The sequence below is a fragment of the Arachis ipaensis genome, chromosome B2, assembly GCF_059453495.1.
Source record: "Arachis ipaensis isolate K30076 ecotype BB chromosome B2, ASM5945349v1, whole genome shotgun sequence".
NCBI classification, from domain to species: domain Eukaryota; kingdom Viridiplantae; phylum Streptophyta; class Magnoliopsida; order Fabales; family Fabaceae; genus Arachis; species Arachis ipaensis.
In genome coordinates, this window is record NC_142437.1 from 29,075,184 (window position 1) to 29,093,889 (window position 18,706).

General features: G+C 37.5%; 1 non-coding gene across 1 annotated transcript; it reads left to right on the forward strand.

The window, feature by feature from the left end:
* Positions 1 to 5,237: 5,237 nt before the first annotated feature.
* Positions 5,238 to 5,345, forward strand: LOC148573439 (small nucleolar RNA R71). Its single transcript, XR_015906737.1, has one exon. It is a non-coding gene; the product is annotated as a small nucleolar RNA R71 (small nucleolar RNA).
* The last annotated feature ends 13,361 nt before the right edge of the window (positions 5,346 to 18,706 follow it).

Here is an 18,706-nt window from a genome sequence, read left to right on the forward strand (position 1 = left end):
AAGGTTATAGAGTTTTAATAATTAAAAGATAAATAAAACATAAACTAGGATAGAGATACTTATGTAATTCATTGGTGAGAATTTCAGATAAGCATATAGAGATGCTTTCGTTCCTATGAACCTCTGCTTTCCTGCTGTCTTCATCCAATCATTCCTACTTCCTTCCACGGCAAGCTTTATGTAGGGCATCACCGTTGTCAATGGCTACATCCCATCCTCTCTGTGAAAATGGTCCAACGCGCTGTCACTACATGGCTAATCATCTGTCGGTTCTTGATCATACTGGAATAGGATTTACTATCCTTTTACGTCTGTCACTACGCCCAGCACTCGCGAGTTTGAAGCTCGTCACAGCCATCCCTTCCCAGATCCTACTTGGAATACCACAGACAAGGTTTAGACTAGACGAATCTCAAGAATGGCCATCCATGGGTTCTAACTTATACCACGAAGATTCTAATATCTCGGACTCGGTCCTCTGTATTAGATATCTAAGAGATACTCATTCTAGCTTGTTTGCATGTAGAACGGAAGTGTTTGTCAGGCACGCGTTCATAGGTGAGAATGATGATGAGTGTCACATAATCATCACATTCATCATGTTCTTGGGTGCGAATGGATATCTTAGAATAGGAATAAGCTTGAATTGAATAGAAAAACAATAGTACTTTGCATTAATTCATGAGGAACAACAGAGCTCCACACCTTAATCTATGGTGTGTAGAAACTCTACCGTTGAAAATACATAAGTGATGAAAGTCCAGGCATGGCCGAATGGCCAGCCCCCAAACGTGATCAAAGGATCAAAAGATAATCCAAAAGATGTAAATACAATAGTAAAAAGTCCTATTTATACTAAATTAGTTACTAGGGTTTACAGAAATGAGTAAATGATGCAAAAATCCACTTCTGGGGCCCACTTGGTGTGTGCTTGGGCTGAGTATTGAGCTTTACACGTGTAGAGGCTTCTCTTGGAGTTGAATGCCAGTTTGTAACCTGTTTCTGGCGTTTAACTCCAAAATGCAGCTTGGAACTGGCGTGGAACGCCAGTTTGCGTCGTCTAAACTCGGACAAAGTATAGACTATTATATATTGCTGAAAGCCCTGGATGTCTACTTTCCAACGCAATTGAGAGCGAGCCATTTGGAGTTCCGTAGCTCCAGAAAATCCACTTTGAGTGCAGGGAGGTCAGAATCCAGCAGCATCTGCAGTCCTTCTTCAACCTCTGAATTTGATTTTTGCTCAAGTCCCTCAATTTCAGCCAAAAAATACCTGAAATCATAGAAAAACACACAAACTCATAGTAAAGTCCAGAAATGTGAATTTTATTTAAAAACTAATAAAAATATACTAAAAACTAACTAAATTATACTGAAAACTATGTAAAAACAATGCCAAAAAGCGTATAAATTATCCGCTCATCACAACAGCAAACTTAAATTGTTGCTTGTCCCCAAGCAACTGAAAATCAAATAGGATAAAAAGAAGAGAATATGCTATAAATTCCAAAATATCAATGAAACTTAGCTCCAATCAGGTTCAGAATGATTGGCATCTATAGGAACTTAGAATTCAGATAGTGTTATTGATTCTCCTAGTTCAGTATGTTGATTCTTGAACACAGCTACTTTATGAGTCTTGGTCGTGGCCCTAAGCACTTTGTTTTCCAGTATTACCACCGGATACATAAATGCCACAGACACATAACTGGGTGAACCTTTTCAGATTGTGACTCAGCTTTGCTAAAGTCCCCAATTAGAGGTGTCCAGGGTTCTTAAGCACACTCTTTTTTTGCTTTGGACTTTGACTTTAACCGCTCAGTCTCAAGTTTTCACTTGATACCTTCACGCCACAAGCACATGGTTAAGGACAGCTTGGTTTAGCCGCTTAGACCAGGATTTTATTCCTTTAGGTCCTCCTATCCACTGATGCTCAAAGCCTTGGATCCTTTTTATTACCCTTGCCTTTTGGTTTTAAGGGCTATTGGCTTTTTCTGCTTGCTTTTTCTTTTTTTCTTTCTCTTTTTCTTTCGCCATTTTTTTCTGCAAGCTTTGTATTCACTGCTTTTTCTTGCTTCAAGAATCATTTTTATGATTTTTCAGATTATCAAATAACATGTCTCCTTTTTCCTTATTCTTCAAGAGCCAACATATTTAACATTCATAAACATCAACTTCAAAAGACGTATGCACTGTTCAAGCATTCATTCAGAAAACAAAAAGTATTGTCACCACATCAAAATAATTAAACTAGTTTCAAGGATGAATTTGAAACCATGTACTTCTTGTTCTTTTGTAATTAAAACATTTTTCATTTAAGAGAGGTGATGGATTCATATTCATAACTTTAAGGCATAGATACTTAGACACTAGTGATCATATAGTAAAGACACAAATATCAATAAAACATAAGGCTCAAAAATAAAAAAACAGTAAAATAAATAGACAAAGAGATTAAGGAATGAGTCCACCTTAGTGAGGGTGGCGTCTTCCTCTTCTTGAAAAACCAATGGTGCTTTTGAGCTCCTCTATGTCTCTTCCTTGTCTTTGTTGATCCTCCCTCATAGCTCTTTGATCTTCTCTAATCTCAGGAAGGATGATGGAGTGCTTTTGATGTTCCACCCTTAGTTGTCTCATGTTGGAACTTAATTCTCCTAGGGAGATGTTGATTTGCTCCCAATAGTTTTGTAGAGGAAAGTGCATCCCTTGAGGCATCTCTGGGATTTCATGGTGAGGAATTTCCTCATGCTCTTGTTGAGGTCCACGATCTCTTTTTTTGCAGTCAAATGCTCTGCCACTGAGCTATGGACCCTTGAGATGAATCTCTCCATCTCCCATGACTCGGAGGTGGAAGCTTTTGTCTTCCCTTTCCTCTTTCTAGAGGTTTCTCTGGCCTTAGGTGCCATAAATGGTTATGAAAAAATAAAAAGCAATGCTTTTACCACACCAAACCTAAAAGGTTTACTCGTTCCTGAGCAAAAGAAGAAAGAAAGTAGTAGGAGAAGAAGAAGAAAATGGAGGAGATGGAGGTAGAAGGTGTATTCGGCCAAGGAGGGTTTTAGGTGGTTATATGATGGTTTTGGAGGAGTAATGGAGGTGATTGGTGAAGGGTATTTGGGGAGGAGAGTTATGAAAAGGTGTGAAGAGGAGAGAAGAAGTGGTGGGGATCCTGTGGGGTCCACAGATCCTGTGGGGCCAAGGACTTAATATCCCTGCTCCAATTAGGCGTGTAAAACGCCCTTGTTGTGCAATCCTGGCGTTTAACGCCAGACTGCTGCCTGTTTCTGGCATTAAACGCCCAAATGTAGCTTGTTTCTGGCGTTAAACGCCAGACTGCTCTCCTCCAGGGTGTGCTGTTTTCAATGCTGTTTTTCATTCTGTTTTTGATTTTTCAGTAGTTTTTGTGACTTCACATGATCATCAACCTAATAAAACACAAAATAACAAAAAGAAAATAAAATAGATATGCTTTAAATAACATTGGGTTGCCTCCCAACAAGCTTTTCTTTAATGTCAATAGCTTGACAGTGAGCTCTCATGGAGCCTCACAGATAATCAGAGCAAGGTTAGAACCTCCCAACACCAAACTTAGAGTTTGAATTTGGGGGTTCAACACCAAACTTAGAGTTTGGTTGTGGCCTCCCAACACCAAACTTAGAGTTTGACTGTGGGGGCTTTGGTTGACTCTGCAGTAAGAGAAGCTTTTCATGCTTCCTCTCCATGGTTACAGAAGGAGATCTTTGAGTTTTAAACACAAGGTTGTCCTCATTCAGTTGAAGGATCAATTCTCCTCTGTCCACATCAATCACAGCTTTTGCTGTGGCTAGGAAGGGTCTTCCAAGGATGATGGATTCATCCTCATCCTTCCCAGTGTCTAGGATTATGAAATCAGCAGGGATGTAAAAGGCCTTTAACCTTTACTAGCACGTCCTCTACTTGTCCATAAGCCTATTTTCTTGAGTTATCTGCCATCTCTAATGAGATTCTGGCAGCTTGCACCTCAAAGATTCCCAGTTTCTCCATTACAGAGAGTGGCATGAGGTTTATCCCTAACCCAAGGTCACATAGAGCCTTCTTAAAGGTCATGGTGCCTATGGTACAAGGTATTAAGAACTTTCCAGGATCCTGTTTCTTCTGAGGCAATGTCAGTTGATCCAGATCACTCAGTTCATTGATGAGCAAGGGAAGTTCATCTTCCCAAGTCTCATTACCAAATAATTTGGCATTCAGCTTCATGATTGCACCAAGGTACTTGGCAACTTGCTCTTCAGTGACATCTTCATTCTCTTCAGAAGAAGAATACTCATCAGAGCTCATGAATGGCATAAGGAGGTTCAATGGAATCTCTATGGTCTCTAGATGAGCCTCAGATTCCTTTGGTTCCTCAGAGGAAAACTCCTTGTTGATCACTGGACGTCCCAGGAGGTCTTCCTCACTGGGATTCACGTCCTCTCCCTCCCTTGTAGGTTCGGCCATGATGGTTAAATCAATGACCTTGCACTCTCTTTTTGGATTCTCTTCTGTATTGCTTGGGAGAGTACTAGGAGGAGTTTCAGTGACTCTTTTACTCAGCTGTCCCACTTGTGCCTCCAAATTTCTAATGGAGGACCTTGTTTCATTCATGAAACTTAAAGTGGCCTTAGATAGATCAGAGACTATATTTGCTAAGCTAGATGGATTTTGCTCAGAATTCTTTGTCTGTTGCTGAGTGGATAATGGAAAAGGCTTGCTATTGCTAAACCTGTTTCTTCCACCATTATTAAAGCCTTGTTGAGGCTTTTGTTGATCCTTCCATGAGAAATTTGGATGATTCCTCCATGAGGGATTATAGGTGTTTCCATAGGGTTCACCCATGTAATTCACCTCTGCTATTGCAGGGTCCTTAGGATCATAAGCTTCTTCTTCAGAAGATGCCTCTTTAGTACTGTTGGATGATTCCTTCAATACATTTAAACTCTGAGAGATCATATTGACTTGCTGAGTCAATATTTTATTCTGAGCCAATATGGCATTTAGAGTATCAATTTCAAGAACTCCATTCCTCATAGGTGTCCCATTATTCACAGGATTCCTTTCAGAAGTGTACATGAACTGGTTATTTACAACCATGTCAATGAGTTCTTGAGCTTCTGCAGGCATTTTCTTTAGGTGAATGGATCCAACTGCAGAATGGTCCAATGACATCTTTGATAGCTCAGATAGACTATCATAGAATATATCCAGGATGGTTCATTCTGAAAGCATGTCAGAAGGACACTTTTTGGCTAGTTCCTTGTATCTATCCCAAGCTTCATAGAGGGATTCACCTTCTTTCTGTTTGAAGGTTTGAACATCTACTCTAAGCTTACTAAGCTTTTGAGGAGGAAAGAACTTGGCTAAGAAAGCCGTGACCAGCTTATCCCATGAGTTCAGGCTATCCTTAGGTTGAGAGTCCAACCATATTCTAGCTCTGTCTCGTACAGCAAATGGGAAAAGCATAAGCCTGTAGACCTCGGGATCAATCCCATTGGTCTTAATAGTATTACAGATCTGCAAGAATTCAGTTAAGAACTGAAAAGGATCTTCAGATGAAAGTCCATAAAACTTGTAGTTTTGTTGCATCAGAGAAACTAATTGAGGTTTAAGCTCAAAGTTGTTTGCTCCAATGGCAGGGATTGAGATGCTTCTTCCATGCAAATTGGAAATAGGTGCAGTAAAGTCACCAAGCATCTTCCTTGCATTGTTGTTATTTTCGGCCATGTCTCCTTCTTTTTCGAAAATTTCTGTCAGATTTTCTCCAGAGAGTTGTGCTTTAGCTTCCCTTAGCTTCTTCTTCAGAGTTCTTTCAGGTTCCGGATCAGCTTCAACAAGAATGTTCTTGTTCTTATTCCTGCTCATATGAAAAAGAAGAGAACAGAAAATATGAAATCCTCTATGTCACAGTATAGAGATTCCTTATGTAAGTAGAAGAGAAGAGAAGAAATTCGAACACAGAAGGAGGGAGGGGTTCGAATTTTTAAGAAAGAGAAGTGTTAGTAGATAAATAAATAATTAGAAAGAGGTGAGAGAGAAAAATTTTTGAAAATTAGATAAAATAAAATAAAAGTATTTTTGTTTTTAAATTAAAAATTAAAAATTAAAATTAAAAATTCAAAAATTAAGGAAGGAAAATTAAATCAAATTAAATTAAATTTAAAACAATTAGTTAATTTAAAAAAGAATTTTGAAAAAGAGGGAAGGAATTTTCGAAAATTAGAAAGAGAGAGTTAGTTAGGTAGTTTTGAAAAAGATAAGAATCAAACAAAAAGTTAAGTAGTTAATTGAAAAAGATTTGAAGATCAAATTTTGAAAAGATAAGAAGTTAGAAAAGATTTTGAAATTGATTTTGAAAAAGATATGATTGAAACTTAATTTGAAAAAGTTTTGAAAAAGAAATTTGAAAAGATTTGATTTTTGAAATCAAAGTTGATTACTTGACTAACAAGAAACTAAAAGATATGATTTAAAATTTTAAAGATTGAACCTTTCTTACTAGGCAAGTAACAAACTTAAAATTTTAGAATCAATCACATTAAATGCTAATAAGATTTTCGAAAATTATGAAAAAGATTTTTGAAAATTAATTTTGAAAATTTCGAAAATTATGAAAGAAAAATGAAAAAGATTTGATTTTTTTGAAAAAGATTTGAAAAAGATAGAGTTTTTAAAATGAAAATTTGATTTGACTCATAAGAAACAACTAATTTTGAAACATTTTTGAAAAAGTCAACCCAAATTTTCGAAATTTTATGATAGAATAAGGGAAAGATATTTTTTTGATTTTTTGAATTTTTATTGATGAAAGAGAAAAACATCAAAAAGACTCAATGCATGAAAATTTTGGATCAAAACATGTGATACATGCAAGAACACTATGAATGTCAAGATGAACACCAAGAACACTTTGAATGTCAAGATCAACACCAAGAACTTATTTTTTGAAAAGTTTTCAAGAAAAGAAAACATACAAGACACCAAACTTAAAAATTTTTATTCTTTAGGCATTAATGTTTCAAGAATGCATATGAAAAACAAGAAAAGACACAAAACAAGAAAACATGAAGATCAAACAAGAAGACTGGCCAAGAACAACTTGAAGATCATGAAGAATGCAATGCATGAAATTTTCAAAAATAAATTTTTTTAGAAAATTAAAAAAGATGCAGTTGACACTAAACTTAAAACTTGACTCTAGACTCAAACAAGAAACACAAAAATATTTTTGATTTTATGATTTTATAATTTTTTTGAATTTCTCGAAAATAAGAGTAATAAAAACAAAAAGGTTAAAATTAAAATAAAGTTACCTAATCTGAGCAACAAGATGAACCGTCAGTTGTCCAAACTCGAACAATCCCCGACAACGGCGCCAAAAATTTGGTGCACGAAATCGTGATTGTTCATTCCTTGGTAACGGCGCTAAAAACTCAACACGCACGTTCATAATCTTAGTTCTTTGTCACAACTTCGCACAACTAACCAGCAAGTGCACTGGGTCGTCCAAGTAATAAACCTTACGTGAGTAAGGGACGATCCCACAGAGATTGTCGGCTTGAAGCAAGCTATGGTCACCTTGTAAATCTCAGTCAGGTGGATTCAAAAGGTTATAGAGTTTTAATAATTAAAAGATAAATAAAACATAAACTAGGATAGAGATACTTATGTAATTCATTGGTGAGAATTTCAGATAAGCATATAGAGATGCTTTCGTTCCTCTGAACCTCTGCTTTCCTGCTGTCTTCATCCAATCATTCTTACTCCCTTCCACGGCAAGCTTTATGTAGGGCATCACCGTTGTCAATGGCTACATCCCATCCTCTTTGTGAAAATGGTCCAATGCGCTGTCACTGCATGGCTAATCATCTGTCGGTTCTCGATCATACTGGAATAGGATTTACTATCCTTTTGCAACTGTCACTATGCCCAGCACTTGCGAGTTTGAAGCTCGTCACAGCCATCCCTTCCCAGATCCTACTCGGAATACCACAAACAAGGTTTAGACTTTCCGGATCTCAAGAATGGCCATCCATGGGTTCTAACTTATACCACGAAAATTCTAATATCTCGGACTCAGTCCTCTGTATTAGATATCTAAGAGATACTCATTCTAGCTTGTTTGCATGTAGAACGGAAGTGTTTGTCAGGCACGCGTTCATAGGTGAGAATGATGATGAGCATCACATAATCATCACATTCATCATGTTCTTAGGTACGAATGGATATCTTAGAATAGGAATAAGCTTGAATTGAATAGAAAAACAATAGTACTTTGCATTAATTCATGAGGAACAGCAGAGCTCCACACCTTAATCTATGGTGTGTAGAAACTCTACCGTTGAAAATACATAAGTGATGAAGGTCCAGGCATGGCCGAATGGCCAGCCCCCAAACGTGATCAAAGGATCAAAAGATAATCCAAAAGATGTAAATACAATAGTAAAAAGTCCTATTTATACTAAACTAGTTACTAGGGTTTACAGAAATGAGTAAATGATGCAGAAATCCACTTCTGGAGCCCACTTGGTGTGTGCTTGGGCTGAACATTGAGCTTTACACGTGTAGAGGCTTCTCTTGGAGTTGAACGCCAGTTTGTAACCTGTTTCTGGCGTTTAACTCCACTTTGCAACCTGTTTCTGGCGTTTAACTCCAGAATGCAACATGGAACTAGCGTTGAACGCCAGTTTGCGTCATTTAAGCTCGGGCAAAGTATGGACTATTATATATTTCTGAAAAGCCCTGTAGCTCCAGAAAATCCACTTTGAGTGCAGGGAGGTCAGAATCCAGCAGCATCTGCAGTCCTTCTTCAACCTCTGAATCTGATTTTTGCTCAAGTCCCTCAATTTCAGCCAAAAAATACCTGAAATCACAAAAAAATACACAAACTCATAGTAAAGTCTAGAAATGTGAATTTTATTTAAAAACTAATAAAAATATACTAAAAACTAACTAAATTATACTGAAAACTTTGTACAAACAATGCCAAAAAGCATATAAATTATCCGCTCATCAGACGTCCTTTCTACTGGCTGTATCCGGGACAGATGATCAGCCACTTGGTTCTCTGTCCCTTTTTTGTCTCTTATTTCTATATCAAACTCTTGCAGAAGCAACACCCATCTTATGAGCCTGGGTTTTGAATCCTGCTTTGTGAGTAGATATTTAAGAGCAGCATGGTCAGTATACACAATCACTTTTGATCCTACTAAGTATGATCTAAACTTGTCAATGGCATAAATCACTGCAAGCAATTCTTTTTCTGTGGTTGTGTAATTTTTCTGGGCATCATTTAAAACGCGGCTAGCATAATAAATGACATGCAGAAGCTTGTTATGCCTCTGTCCCAGTACTGCACCAATGGCATGGTCACTGGCATCACACATTAGTTCAAATGGTAATGTCCAGTCTGGTGTAGAAATAACTGGTGTTGTGACCAGCTTAACTTTCAGAGTTTCAAACGCCTGCAGACACTCTGTGTCAAACACAAATGGCGTGTCAGCAGCTAGCAGATTGCTCAGAGGTTTTGCAATTTTTGAAAAATCCTTTATAAACCTCCTATAGAATCCTGCATGCCCCAGAAAGCTTTTGATTGCCTTAACATTGGCAGGTGGTGGTAATTTTTCAATTACTTCCACTTTAGCTTGATCCACCTCTATTCCCTTGTTTGAAATTTTATGCCCAAGGACAATTCCTTCAGTCACCATAAAGTGACATTTTTCTCAGTTTAAAACTAGGTTGGTCTCTTGGCATCTTTTCAGAACAAGTGCTAAATGGTCAAGGCAGGAGCTGAATGAGTCTCCAAAGACTGAAAAGTCATCCATGAAGACTTCCAGAAATTTCTCTACCATATCAGAGAAGATAGAGAGCATGCACCTCTGAAAGGTTGCAGGTGCATTGCACAGACCAAATGGCATCCTTCTGTAGTCAAATACTCCAGATGGACATGTGAATGCTGTTTTCTCTTGATCCTAGGGATCTACTGCAATTTGGTTGTAGCCTGAATAGCCATCCAAAAAGCAGTAATAATCATGACCTGCTAGTCTTTCTAGCATCTGGTCTATGAATGGTAAAGGAAAATGATCCTTTCTGGTGGCTGTATTGAGCCTTCTGTAGTCAATACACATGCGCCACCTGTAACTGTTCTTGTAGGAACCAGTTCATTTTTTTCATTATGAACTACTGTCATGCCTCCCTTTTTGGGGACAACTTGGACAGGGCTCACCCAGGGGCTCTCAGAAATAGGATAAATAATCCCAGCCTCCAGTAACTTGGTGACCTCTTTCTGCACCACCTCCTTCATAGCTGGATTTAGCCGCCTCTGTGGTTGAACCACTGGCTTAGCATCGTCCTCCAATAGGATCTTGTGCATGCATCTTGCTGAGCTGATGCCCTTAAGGTCACTTATGGACCACCCAAGAGCTGTCTTGTGTGTCCTTAGCACTTGAAGTAGCGCTTCCTCTTCCAGGGGATTTAAAGCAGAGCTTATGATCACCAAAAAAGTGTCACCTTCTCCCAGAAATACATATTTCAGGGATGGTGGTAATGATTTGAGCTCGGGTTTAGGAGGTTTTTCCTCTTCCTGAGGAAGTTTCAGAGGCTCTTTCAATTCCTCTGAATCCTCCATATCAGGCTGAACATCTTTAAAGATGTCTTCCAGCTCTGATTCGTGACTCTCAGCCATGTTGATCTCTTCTACTAAAGAGTCAATAAGATCAACTTTCATGCAGTCTTTTGGTGTGTCTGGATGCTGCATGACTTTGACAGCATTCAACTTAAACTCATCCTCATTGACTCTTAGGGTTACTTCCCCCTTTTGGACATCAATGAGAGTAGCACTCTTGTGCTCCTCTATTTCCAGCACTACAAAGTCAGTGGGAAAGGCGAATGGCCCAACCCTGACAATCATGTCTTCAATCACGCCTGATGGGTATTTAATGGAGTCATCAGCAAGTTGGAGACATATCCTGGTTGGTTTGACTTCTTCAGTTAAACCAAGCTTTCTGATAGTGGATGCAGGTATTAGGTTGATGCTTGCCCCAAGATCACATAAAGCTGTCTTGGTGCAATCACCCTCTAATATGCATGGTATCATAAAGCTCCCGAGATCTTTAAGCTTTTCTGGGAAGCTTTTCAGAATGACTGCACTGCATTCCTCAGTGAGGAGAACTCTTTCAGTTTCTCTCCAATCCTTCTTATGACTCAAGATCTCTTTCATGAACTTGGCATAAGAGAGTATTTGCTCAAGTGCCTCTGCAAACATAATCTTTATTTCAAGAGTCCTGAGATAGTCTGCAAAGCGAGCAAATTGCTTATCCTGCTCTTCTTGGCGGAGTTTTTGAGGATAAGGCACCTTGGCTTTGTATTCCTCAACCTTGGTTGCTGCAGGTTTATTTCCTACATAGGTGGTTGGAGAAGCCTTCTTAGAGGGGTTGCTATCAGCACTTGTGTGTGTCTGATCCCTCACTGGCGTTTGAATGCCAGAACTGAGCTTCCATTGGGCGTTTGGCGCCAGCTCCTTGCTTGTTTCTGGCGTTTGAACGCCAGAACTGCGCGTAGGTTGGGCGTTTAACGCCAACTTTGCATCCTTTTCTGGTGTTTGAACGCCAGAGTTATTCCTCTCTGGGCTCTTACTGTCCTCAGAGGGATTTTGGATAATATTTTGCTCATCCTCTGTCAGTTGTTCTTTTCTTGGCTTTTTGCTGCTCTGAAGTGAGGTATTTAATGTTTTTCCACTTCTTAATTGAACTTCCTGCCACTCTTCTGTTATCTGCTTTGATAACTGCTGTTTTGTCTGATTCAATTGTGCTTCCATATTTTTATTAGCATTTTTATTGTCTTGTAGCATCTCCTTGAATTCTGCTAGCTGTTTTGTTAGAAAACACAATTGTTGATTGAGTTCAGCAACTTGTTCGGGAGGACCAAGTTCAGTAGACACTGCTTTGGCTTCTTCTTTTATGGAGGACCCACTACTTATGTACAGATACTGATTTCTAGCAACTATATCAATAAGCTCTTGAGCCTCTTCAATAGTTTTTCTCATGTGTATAGATCCACCAGCTGAGTGGTCTAGAGATATCTGAGCTCTTTCTGTAAGCCCATAGTAGATGTCTAATTGCACCCACTCTGAAAACATTTCAGAGGGGCATTTCCTTAGCATCCCTCTGTACCTCTCCCAGGCATTATAAAGGGATTCATCATCCTCTTGTTTAAAGCCTTGGATGTCCAGCCTTAGCTGTGTCATCCTTTTTGGAGGGAAATATTGATTCAGGAATTTGTCTGCTAGCTGTTTCTATGTTCTTATGCTTGTTGTGGGTTGGTTATTTAACCACCTCTTAGCTTGATCTTTTACAGCAAACAGAAACAGCAACAGCCTGTACACATCCTGATCTACCTCCTTGTCACGCACTGTGTTAGCAATTTGCAAGAACTGTGCCAGAAACTCAGTAGGTTCTTCCTGTGGAAGACCGTAATACTGGCAATTTTGCTGCACCATGACAATGAGCTGAGGATTTAGCTCAAAACTGCTTGCTTTGATGGGAGGTATACAGATGCTACTCCCATATGCAGCAGTAATGGGGTTAGTATATGACCCCAGAGTCTTTCTGGACTGTTCATTTCCACTTAGGTCCATGATGGAGAAAGGGAGATGATGCGGATTGCAAATAAAATATTTTTTTTTTTGAAAACCAAAATTAAAATAAAATAAAATAAAATAAATAAAAAATTGACTATAATTTCAAAAATTAGAAGAAAAAGAAATAAAAGAAAATTGAAAACTAAATTAATTAATTAAAAAGATTTGAAAAAGATGTGGGTGAGGATTTTTGAAAAAAAAATGAAGAGAGAGAAATTGGTTAGGAAGTTTTGAAAAAGATATGTCTAATTAAAGATACTTGTAAGAAAATAAAATAAAAAAAAGAAAAGATATGAAAAAGATTTGATTTTAAGATTTGAGATTAGAAAAGATAAGATAAGCTAGGTAAGAGAAGATAAAGAATTTAAATTAAAAAGTTTTGAAATTTGAAATTTGAAATAAGATAAGATAAAATTTTGAAAAAGATATGATTTTTTTGAAAAAAATTTGAATTTTGAAATTTTTAAAACTAAGATAAGATAAAATAGAAATTTTAAAATAAAAATCTGAATTTTTTTTTTGAAAAAATTTCGAAATATTTGCTCAAAAATAGTTAGAGAAGATATTTTTTTTATTTTTGAATTTTATGATGAAAAAGAAAAACACACAAAAGACACACAACTTAAAATTTTTAGATCTAATGCTCCTTGTTTTCGAAAATTTTGGAGGAAAAACACCAAGGAACACCAAACTTAAAAATTTTAAGATCAAAACACAAGGAAGACTCAAGAACACTTTGAAGACTCACAAGAACAACAAGAACATGAAGAAAGAACACCAAACTTAAAATTTTTAGAAAACTAAAATAAAATTTTTGAAAACTAAAGAAAAGTTAACAGGAGAACACCAAACTTAAAGTTTGGCACAAGATTTATTCAAAGAAAAATTATTTTTGAAAAAGTTTTAAAAAGAAGATAGCCAATTACCAAGAACATAAGCACAACGCTCTAGCCAATTGAGCTATAAATTTAACGTGTTTTAATAAGGTATTTAATAAATAATTTTTTTTTTGAAAATTGGTATTTTAAAAAAGCACAAAAAAACAAGAAAAGACACAGAACAAAAAAACTAAAGATCAAACAAGAAAAATTGACAAGAACAACTTGAAGATCAAGGAAGAACAAAGAACATGCAATTCGAAAATTGAAAGACAAAGAAAAGCATGCAATTGACACCAAACTAAAAACATGACACTAAACTCACAAAAAAACTAAAAATTGATAAAGAAAAATAATATTTTTGAAAAATTTTTTGAAAAGAAAATAAAAGACTCTGACCCAAAAGACAAAATTTTCCTAATCTAAGCAACAAGATGAACCGTCAGTTGTCCAAACTCGAACAATCCCCGGCAACGGCGCCAAAAACTTGGTGCACAAATTGTAAATCACACTTTTCACAACTCGTACCACTAACTAGCAAGTGCACTGGGTCGTCCAAGTAATACCTTACGTGAGTAAGGGAAGATCCCACGGAGATTGTTGGTTTGAAGCAATCTATGGTTATCTTGTAATTCTTAGTCAGGATATCAATTATAATTATCAGTTTGGATTGCAAAAACTAAAAGAGCATGAATTAAATACTTGTTATGCAGTAATGGAGAATATGTTGGAGTTTTGGAGATGCTTTGTCTTCTGAATCTCTGCTTTTCCCCTGTCTTCTTCTTCACGCATGCAAGGTTCCTCCTATGGCAAGCTGTGTGTTGGTGGATCACCGTTGTCAATGGCTACCATCCGTCCTCTCAGTGAAAATGGTCCAGGTGCGCTGTCACCACACGGCTAATCATCTGTCGGTTCTCACTCATGCTGGAATAGGATCCATTGATCCTTTTGCGTCTGTCACTACGCCCAACCCTTGTGACTTTGAGGCTCGTCACAGTCATTCAATCCCTGAATCCTACTCGGAATACCACAGACAAGGTTTAGACTTTCCGGATTCTCAAGAATGCTGCCAATGGATTCTAGCTTATACCACGAAGATTCTTATTAAGGAATCCAAGAGATACTCATTCAATCGAAGGTAGAACGGAGGTGGTTATCAGTCACGCGTTCATAGGTTGAGAATGGTGATGAATGTCACGGATCATCACATCCATCATATTGAAGTGCGAATGAACATCTTAGATAGAAACAAGCGTGTTTGAATAGAAAACAGAAATAATTGCATTAATTCATCGAGACACAGCAGAGCTCCTCACCCCCAACAATGGAGTTTAGAGACTCATGCCGTCAAAGAGTACAAAGTTCAGATCTAAAAATGTCATGAGATACAAAATAAATCTCTAAAAAAGTTGTTTAAATACTAAACTAGTAACCTAGGTTTACAAAAAATGAGTAAACTAAGATAGATAGTGCAGAAATCTACTTCTGGGGCCCACTTGGTGTGTGCTGGGGCTGAGACTTGAGCTTTACACGTACCTAGGCTATTTCTAGAGTTAAACGCCAGGTTGTAACCTGTTTCTGGCATTTAACTCCAACTTGTAACCTGTTTCTGGCGTTTAACGCCAGAATGCAACATGGAACTGGCGTTGAACGCCAGTTTACGTCATCTATCCTTGAACAAAGTATGGACTATTATATATTGCTGGAAATCCCTAGATGTCTACTTTCTAACGCAATTGATAGCTCACCAATTGGACTTCTGTAGCTCCAAAAAATTCATTCAGAGTGCAGGGAGGTCAGAATCCAACAACATCAGCAGTCCTTTTTTAGCCTGAATCAGATTTTTGCTCAGCTCCCTCAATTTCAGCCAGAAAATACCTGAAATTACAGAAAACACACAAACTCATAGTAAAGTCCAGAAATATGAATTTTGCCTAGAAACTAATAAAAATATACTAAAAACTAACTAAAACATACTAAAAACTACATGAAATTAACCCCAAAAAGCGTATAAAATATCCGCTCATCAGTTGCCATCTACTCCTTCATTTGAGTGGGTAAGACTTAACTCTATTCGCCTTCCCATTCCACTTGAATATGGTATTCTTGAAACGGATGGCCAACTTAGGAGGCTTTGTGGCATTAAGCGTAAGAGAAGGATGTTTAGTGGTTGGAGTTGCAAATCAAGGCTCATCAAGGTTGATACTTCAAGAGCTAGATGCAAGGGTGGAACTAGTGAACATTTGGTTGGATCTAAGAGAAGAGTTTGGTATTGCATAGAGAATTTAGACCGCTCGTCACCCGGTTGGGACAATGGTGATCCACTTCAAAACGGGTGTAGAAACATGAATTGGGATCCCGGCATACAAGAGAATCGATTTTGGGAGCTCACAGCTTGTGAAGAAATCCATCAAGGCTTGGGGAATTTACTTGGAATAGGCAGAGCTTATTGGAAGTCCAAGTGTTGGTGGCTGTTTCAAGATGAGTTCAAGCACAAGCCACCATGACACGGAGCCCACCAAATGTCCAACTTAAGGACAATAACTAAAAGTGCTAGGTGGGAGACAACCCACCATGGTATGATCTTTCATTTTTATTCTTAGTTTTATTTTATTTTTTTTTTATCAGTGTTCATTCATAATTTCTGCATCATCATCTGCATTATGCATAAAAAAAAGAAGTGCGAACGACGCGCACGCGTCAGATGGAGGTTTGAGTTTATGAAAATGACCCGAGAGTTACGCTAGAGTCGTGCTGGTAAGGTACCTGGTGCACGAGCCAAACCACGCGTACACGTGGGTGACGCGTGCGCGTCACCTTCAATTTGGTCAATCCACGCGTAAGCGTCACCGACGCATACGCGTGGATGGAAAATCGGCGTAAATGGTGTCTTGACCTGAGAGTTGCGCGGGAAGGAGGCTAGTGTCATGCGTCTGGCACGACGAGATGTCACGCGTACGCGTGACCGACGCTTACGTGTCACCTCTTCTTCTGCACACCCACACATACGCGTGGGCGACGCTTACGCGTCACGTCACAGATTCCGTTCCTCCCATTTTTCCTCTCCTTTCTTATTCTCTCCTCTTCCTTTCTCACTTCCTTCTCCTTTCACCTCTCCTCCTTATTCTCTTTCATTTTCTTTTACTTATTGCATTTACATATCTTCATTCATTGCATTTTAATTTTCTGTATATTTTTTTCTTTTCTAAGTTTCTTATTTTTCCTTTGGTGTTAAATGTTCCTCTTCAACTATTGTATCTTTTCTTCCATTATTCTGGTGCTTCATGACTTGTTTTATTCTGATTGGATGATATTATTTAAGTCAATGCTAATCTTTTATGATACTTGTATTCCTTTTGCATTGACATGAATTTATATTGTCTTTCATTACCTACTATCTCTTCCCCATTGTTGCAATTTTTGCACTATTGATATGCCATGCGCTTCTACTATTTTCTCACTTGCATGTTGTAGCTACCATGTACTTGAGACTCTCGTTATTTGGCATTAACCCACCCATACTTTATTTGTTTTTCTTATCTTTATTTCTGGGTTACTTTTCTTCTTTTTCCTCTTCTTTCAGGATGGCCACCGAGAAGGAAAAGGAAAAGTTTCTCAATGGAGCGACAGACAAGTCCATCTGCACAATCTTTAGAGAAAAGCATCAGTTGTAGCAACCCGTCCACTTGCACATCTCAGTATGCACCGAGGACGGTGCAATCTTTAAGTGTGGGGAGGTCAATACCGACTTCCGTAGGTTAGTCATTTTCTTCTCAATACCAATGTTTTATTTTCTTTGTTAGTTCATTGTTGTATTTGCATGTTTGATTGCATGTTTGTTTGATTTTGTGCATGTTCTTCTACCACTACTTGGTTGGAGTGATAAGTTCTCTTTCAAGACCCTTTTTATAGCATTTCACTAATTTAAATTAAAACTTTTTTGTTAAACTTGTTTGAAGATTTTAATTTGGAACATAGTTTATAGCTAAGGACACACAACCTGTGAGATTTTGAGCCTAATTATATGGTTACATTATTTAACCATGATTTTTATTCTTGTGTGTTTTCTTCTCTATGGTTGCAATCTATGGTTTGTTCCATTCTGTATGTCCATTGTTTAGTGTATATTCATGCATACATATGATTGAGGCCATCATTTGTTATTAGCTCACTTATCCCTAATAGCGTACCATTTCAATTACCATTGTTTGCCACTTTGAGCTTTTTAATCCCCATTTGTTCTGTATTTTACCATATCACTAGCCTTAAGCGGAAAAATAATTAATTATCCGATTTGAATCTTTGGTTAGCTTAAGATAATGAGTGTCAACTGAGTGTGAGAAAATGTGGGAACTTGGGCTGATGAGAATGTGTTGTGTTTTTACTGACAAATATTGGAAATTTGGGTGCTTACTCATGTGAAATCAGAAAAACCATATGCATTGATATATTATGTTTTCATGTATGAAAAAAAAGAGAAAAAAAAAGAGAAAAGAAAAGAAATAAATGAATAGGGGATAAAATCACCACAATGCTAAGTTCAATAAAAAGATCAATGCACATGTGATGGAATTAAAAATTGATGCAAGAGTATGTGAAATATACAAAGGTGAAATTTTGGGTAGCTAGGCATGATTTTAGAAATATATAGAGTATGTGTGTGTGTGTGTGTTAGGTGAGAATTTAGATTAGTCAAAGATTCAAATTATAACTTACTTGGCCATACATGTATCCTCACCTTACCTTAGCCCCATTACAACCTTAAAAAGCTCTCATGATGTTTGCATTTGTACATTAAATATTTGTTGATTATTTAGATGAAGAACAAAGTTTTAGAAAGCATGACTAGAGGATATTAGAGTGAATTAACCCTAGACACTCGAGCAATTAGAGTGCATATACACTTTCAGTGAGGATTCAATGCTTGATTCTATGTTCCCTGCTTTCATGAGCTATCTTCTTACAAGTTTACTTGTCTTTTATTGTGTGATTTGAATTAGTGGAATCTGATTTATGTTTGTTTTGGAGAATTTGTTTACTTTTAACCAAGTAGGTAGAAGTATTTTTGCATTTAGTTGCATTCATATAGATAGATTGCATTTCATAAGTTTTACCATTCCTCTTCACTCCTTTATAGCTTCTCTTGAGCTTAGCATGAGGACATGCTAATGTTTAAGTGT